We start from the raw sequence: 6,467 nt of genomic DNA, 5'->3' as shown, positions 1-6,467 counted from the left end.
TGGACCGCCTTTTCAGTTTTAGAAAAAACAAAAGAAAATGATGGAAATGTCAATAAAATAAAATAAAATAAGTTTCCCATGTGATATGTGGTCTAGTTGTTGGGAAAATTTACAAATATGAATTTCGACTTTATTTACAAAATCTCTCTGGAATTTGTAAAATGGGCATAACTTTTGCATACGAACTCGGATTAAAAAGTTTTTTATATGAAAAATCATCTACTCGAAAAGTTACATCCGATGGAGACCGCCTACGGCCTGTTTGCAAATTTGTAGAATCCTCAGATTCCAAAAGGAAAAAAAGTTATGCTCAAATTTCAGTTTTTTTAAATTTTCATTAAATCTGGTCAAACTATGGTCAAACTACTTATTCAAGAAGTATTAGTGTTACTAAATAATTATTCAAGAATATTAGTGTTATTAAATAATTATTTCAGTTTTTTTGAATTTTGGTCAAATCTGGTCAAACTATGGTCAAACAATGGTCAAACTACTTATTCAAGAAATATTAGTGTTACTAAAAAATTATTATTTTTTAGAACAATAGTTTCAAACTCAAACAGTGAAATGTGTGACTTCATGCTCAAGCTAAACTCCTGAGGGTTAATAGGATTGACATCTTACTGTTGTCAGGAAAACAACGAGTGCAGACTTGGAAACGAGGGAGAATAGAACCCGGAAGTTAAGCGTGCTCAGGCTGGGGGAGTGGGAGGATGGGTGACCGTCCGGGAAGTTAGATGATTTGGAATGATGAGGGGTGATTAGAGATTAAATTGAGCAGTGATGAGGTGTGATTAGAGATTAGAGGTTAAAATAATTCAGAAATTTGAAAATAAAAAAAATTCAAAAAAATTTCAAAAAAATTAGAAAATTTCCTTTAGTACCGGTTGGTGTTACCAACCGGGACTAAAGGTGGACCGGCCACGTGGCCTTTAGTCCCAGTTCAGGGCCCTTACGAACCGGGACAACAGGCCCTTTTTCTACCAGTGCGGGTACCAGGTGCCGTTTTCCGTCTCCTGCAAGCCGAGGGTGTCGTCGACATGTAGAAGCAGCGTGAGGGCGAGGCCGTTGTGGTGCGGTGTGATGTCGATCACCTTGTCTGAGTGGCGGCACGGTGGGTAGTAGTGGAATGCCATGCTCTGCTTCTTGCCCTGGAAGGTTGCCACAAGCATCTCCTGCTCGACTCCGAGGTCGCTCGCCATGAACGACATGAGGCAGCTTGTGAGGTCTGACATCTCTGTTGAAATACATTGTAATAGGATAGGACTAGAGGTTTAAACTCCTGGAAACCTATTCTATCTCTTCTTCTGTTTCTTCCTCTCGTTACCGACCTTCTCTATAACTCTCGATCAAACTCTTGATCGATCTTCTTGTAAGCCACGTCATCACTTGTATAAATAAAACTGCGGCCCGAAAAAGGGTTCAACACTTTCCAAACTATTTTACATGGTAATCAGAGCATCTTCTTCCCAGAGATCGAAAGAGGATTGCATCTAGTTCACCCCCATCGTAAACTTCCGAACCCCGTCACCACTTTCGCCATGACCTCCACCTCCACCCAATCCAGCACCATGAGTGCCCTCACCACATCCGTTGCATCAGCCTCCACCATCACCCTTCCTCCTCCAGCTCGCCATATCCCATGTTCATCGGACCCCCACCCCAGGAGAAGCTCACGAGGCAAAACTACCTCATGTGGAAGGCCATTGTGCTGCCCCAAATCAAGGGCGCGCAGATGGGCCACCACCTTGATACGGAGAGCCAAGCGTTGCCAGAGACACCCACCATTACCAATAATGGGAAAGAGGAGCAGATTGCGAACTTCGGTCGCATCCTCTAGTATGCACAACAGCAGCAAGCCCAAGGTTTTCTGATGGGTTATTTGTCTCGCGAGATCCTTGCGGAGGTGGTCACCCTTCAGACGCCGGCAGAGGTATGGGCAGCGATCCATGCCATGTTTGCTGCCAAAACCAAGCTCAAGCCATAAACCCAAGGGTTGAGCTCACCAATCGGAAAAAAGGAAACTTGAATATGTCAGAGTTCCTAGCCAAGATCACATCGCTGTCAGATGAGATCGCATACACTGGAGCGGCGATGCAAAGCGACGAAATTGTCTCACAGGTTCTAGCCGGCCTTGACCTCGACTACAACCCGGTAATGTCGGCCCTTGCTGCGCGCGTGGAGCCAGTCACCGTCCAAGAGCTGTACACACAACTGTTAAGTTTTGGTGCGCGTCTCAATCTTCTTCACAGGAGAAACATGCGGCAGCCTTCAGCTAACGCCGCCTCATGAGATCGCGGATCTACTCGTGGGCATGGCCTCGGAAACAGCGGCGGCGGCGGGCGCGGTCGTGGCAACAGCCAAGGTGCACGTCCAAGCGGAGGCGGCTACAACAACACTTCCACCTCCTCGCGATCTGGAGGGGGTGGCTACAGCAACAACCATGCTTCCTCTGGATCCTCCTCCCAAGGACGTTTTCGGTGTCAACTCTGCAAAAAGGCAGGCCATGAGGTCATGGATTGTTGGCACCGTTATGATGAGGACTACGTTCCCGACGCTCGTCTTGTTGCAGCTGTGATCCGGGAGCAAGGAGGGGATGGTACCATCTGGTATGCCGACTTAGGGGCCACTGATTACATCACCAATGAACTTGAGAAACTTGCCATGAGGGAGAAGTACTATGGCAATGATCAGATTCACACTGCAAGCAGTGGAGGTATGGATATTTGTCATATTGGTCAAGCATCTATTAATTCCCCTAATCTTAAATGTGATCTTGTTCTAAAAGATGTCCTTCATGTTCTACAAGCCAACAAGAACTAGCATCTATGTCTCATTTGACTGCTGATAATAATGTCTTCTTTGAAACTCATCCCACGTATTTTTCATAAAGGATCGGGCAACGAGGGAGCTCCTTCAACACGGTAGATGCATTGGAGGCTTGTACCCCATCACATCCAGAGCATTTAGTCGAAAGCGTAGTCGTCAAGTTTACTCCATCGTCAAGCCCTCCTTGGCAAGATGGCATCAAAGATTAGGACATCCTTCTTCGGTCATAGTTAAGCAAGTTATAAATAAAGACAATCTTCCATTGTCGTCTAGTTCAAACATTGAGTCTGTGTGATGCTTGTCAATGTGCAAAGAGTCACCAACTCCCTTATCCTAGATCAAATAGTGTGTCTCATGCTCCGTTGGAACTTATTTTTAGTGATGTATGGGGTCATGCAAGAGATTCTTTTGGGAGAAAAAATATTATGTCAGTTTTATTGATGACTTTAGCAAGTTTACTTGGATATATTTGCTTAAGTTTAAATTTGAAGTTCTTTCTATCTTTCTAGAATTCCAAAAATTTGTTGAACATCAATTTGACAGAAAAATTATTGCAGTCTAGAGTGACTGGGGAGGGGAGTATGAGAAACTCAACTCTTTCTTTCACAATATTGGTATTGCTCATTATGTCTCCTGTCCTCATGCCCATCAACAGAATGGTTCCGCTGAGCGTAAACATCGTCATATTTTTGTAGTAGGCCTATCTCTTCTAGCTCATGCATCAATGCCTCTAAAATATTGGGATGAAGCCTTTATTGCTGCAACCTATCTTATCAATCGTCTCCCTACCAAAGTTATTGGCAATATTAGTCCCTTGGAAAAATTGTTTCATCATAAAACCGATTACAATTCTCTAAGAATCTTTGGATGTGCTTGTTACCCCAATCTTCGTCCATATAATCGTCATAAGCTTGAGTTTCGTTCTACTCAATGTGTTTTCCTTGGCTACAGTAATCTTCATAAAGGGTACAAGTGTCTTGAGATTTCTACTGGTCGCATATATATTTCTCGAGGTGTTGTTTTTGATGAAACAGTATTCCCTTCTGCAAAACTTCATCAAAATGTCGGAGCTTTACTTCATGCAAAAATTGCCTTCTTCCTGATTATATCCCTAGTTCAGATGATGGGGGTGAGTTAAATAGTGCTGATCATTTGACTAGTTCCAAAGAAAATTTTAATTTTGATGATAAGTGTGCAGTTCCTGGACATCATTTTATGCAAGGGTATACAGACGAAACCTGCACGAGACCCTAGGCTGATCCAAGCGCCAGCTTCGATGCTGGATCCGATGAAGATTTTGCTGCGGCAGACGAGGCAGTCACGTGATCCGAGGCGGATCCCAGCGTGTTGCATGCATCCGGCGCAGCGGTGGCCGACAACCCCAGTCGTATGGGGCCTGCCAGCCCAATCAGCGTGAGCCCGCGCCAATCATCGGGTGCTCCAGCCGCGCGAGACGGGCCAGCAGCCGACCGAGCCACGAGCTGGGGCCTGGCGCGGGGTCTAGCGTAGGTGTCGTGTCACGTTCTCTCGATGGATCAACGGATCCGAGGCGGATCTCAGGTGCATCGGATCAGGAGCTGGTTGATGTGCAAGGTACGGCGGGATCTTCTTTGGCCACAGATTCTGCTGCAGAACCAGTTACACCATGATCTTCTGCGCCTACAACTACATAGGTTTGTGTACCAGCTCCTGCACAAGAACTTCCACGTCGCCATACTCGATCCCAATCTGGTATTCTCAAAGCAAAGGAGTATACAGATGGCACTATAAGGTATGATAAAATTAAGCGTGCTTTTCTTACTAGTATGGGAGAACCAACACATATGCATGATGGAGTTTCTAGTAAAGATTGGAAAGAAGCTATGGATAATGAATATGAGGCACTCATAAAAAATGAAAGAAGGCATTTAGTACCACCGGAAAGAGGCAAAAATGTCATAGATTGCAAATTGGTGTGTAAGATTAAAAGAAAGTCTGATGGAAGTATAGACAGATACAAAGCCAGATTAGTTCCAAAAGGGTTTAAACAGAGGTTTGGTATTGATTATGAAGATACCTTCAGTCCGGTTGTTAAGGCAGCTACTATTCGACTTGTACTGTCTATTGTTGTTTCCAGAGGGTGGAGCCTAAGACGGCTAGATGTTCAGAACGCGTTTCTTCATGATGTTATGGAAGAAGAGGTTATGAGAATATTAGCACACCTCATTATATTTGCAAATTAGATAAAGCTTTATATGGTCTGAAACAGGCCCCAAGAGCCTAGTACTCAAGGTTGAGCACTCAATTACAACAACTTGGGTTTACACCATCAAAGGCTGATACCTCATTATTTCTCTACAACAAGGGCAATGTCACTATATTTGTTCTTGTATATGTTGATGATATAATTGTTGCTAGTTCAAGTCTAGATGCTACCACTTGTTTGCTTAAGGATTTAAAGATGGAGTTTGCTCTTAAGGATTTGGGAGATCTACATTACTTTCTTGGTATAGAAGTTAAATAGGTGAAAGATGGTATACTTCTGTCACAGGAAAAATATGCCAATGACATTGTGTAGAAAATTGCAAGCCTGTACGTGATACGTCTCCAACGTATTTATAATTTTTGATTGTTTCATGCTATTATATATTCTATTTTGGATGTTTAATGGACTTATTTATACACTTTTATATTATTTTTGGGACTAACCTATTAACCTGAGGCCCATGTTAAATTGTTGTTTTTTGCCTATTTCAGTGTTTCGCAAAAAAAGAATATCAAACGGAGTCCAAACGGAATGAAACCCTCGGAAGCGTGATTTTTGGAACAAACGTGATCTAGAGGACTTGGAGTGGACGACAAGCAACTAACGAGGAAGCCACGAGGTAGGGGGCGTGCCTACCCCCCTGGGGGTGCCCTCCACCCTCGTGGGCCCCTCGTGGCTCCACCGACCTACTTCTTCCTCCTATATATACCTACGTACCCTGAAAACATCAGAGAACACCATGAAAACCTAATTCCACTGCCGCGGCCTTCTGTACCCGTGAGATCCCATCTTGGGGCCTTTTTCGGCGCTCCGCCGGAGGGGGTATTGATCACGGAGGGCTTCTACATCAACACCATAGCCTCTCAGATGATGTGTGAGTAGTTTACCTCCGACCTTCGGGTTCATAGTTATTAGCTAGATGGCTTCTTCTCTCTCTTTGGATCTCAATACAAAGTTCTCCTCGATTCTCTTGGAGATCTGTTCGATGCAATCTTCTTTTGCGGTGTGTTTGTCGAGATCTGATGAATTGTGGGTTTATGATCAAGATTATCTATGAACAATATTTGAATCTTCTTCAGTTCTTTTATGTATGATTGGCTATCTTTGCAAGTCTCTTCGAATTATCAGTTTGATTTGGCCTACTAGATTGATCTTTCTTGCAATGGGAGAAGTGCTTAGCTTTGGGTTCAATCTTGCGGTGTCCTTTCCCAGTGACAGTAGGGGCAGTAAGGCACGTATTGTATTGTTTCCATCAACGATAAAAAGATGGGGTTTATATTATATTGCATGAGTTTATCCCTCTACATCATGTCATCTTGTTTAAAGCGTTACTCCGTTCTTATGAACTTAATACTCTAGATGCATGCTGGATAGCAGTCGATGTGTGGAGTAA

General features: G+C 43.7%; 1 pseudogene; it reads left to right on the top strand.

Moving 5' to 3' along the window:
• Positions 1–2,093: 2,093 nt before the first annotated feature.
• Positions 2,094–2,230, top strand: LOC119273865 (annotated as a pseudogene).
• Positions 2,231–6,467: the final 4,237 nt, after the last annotated feature.

Source organism: Triticum dicoccoides, chromosome 3A (genome assembly GCF_002162155.2).
Source record: "Triticum dicoccoides isolate Atlit2015 ecotype Zavitan chromosome 3A, WEW_v2.0, whole genome shotgun sequence".
In the NCBI taxonomy this organism is placed as follows: domain Eukaryota; kingdom Viridiplantae; phylum Streptophyta; class Magnoliopsida; order Poales; family Poaceae; genus Triticum; species Triticum dicoccoides.
Note: the sequence above shows the minus strand (reverse complement) of the source record. Positions and strands in the feature narration are given on the sequence as shown.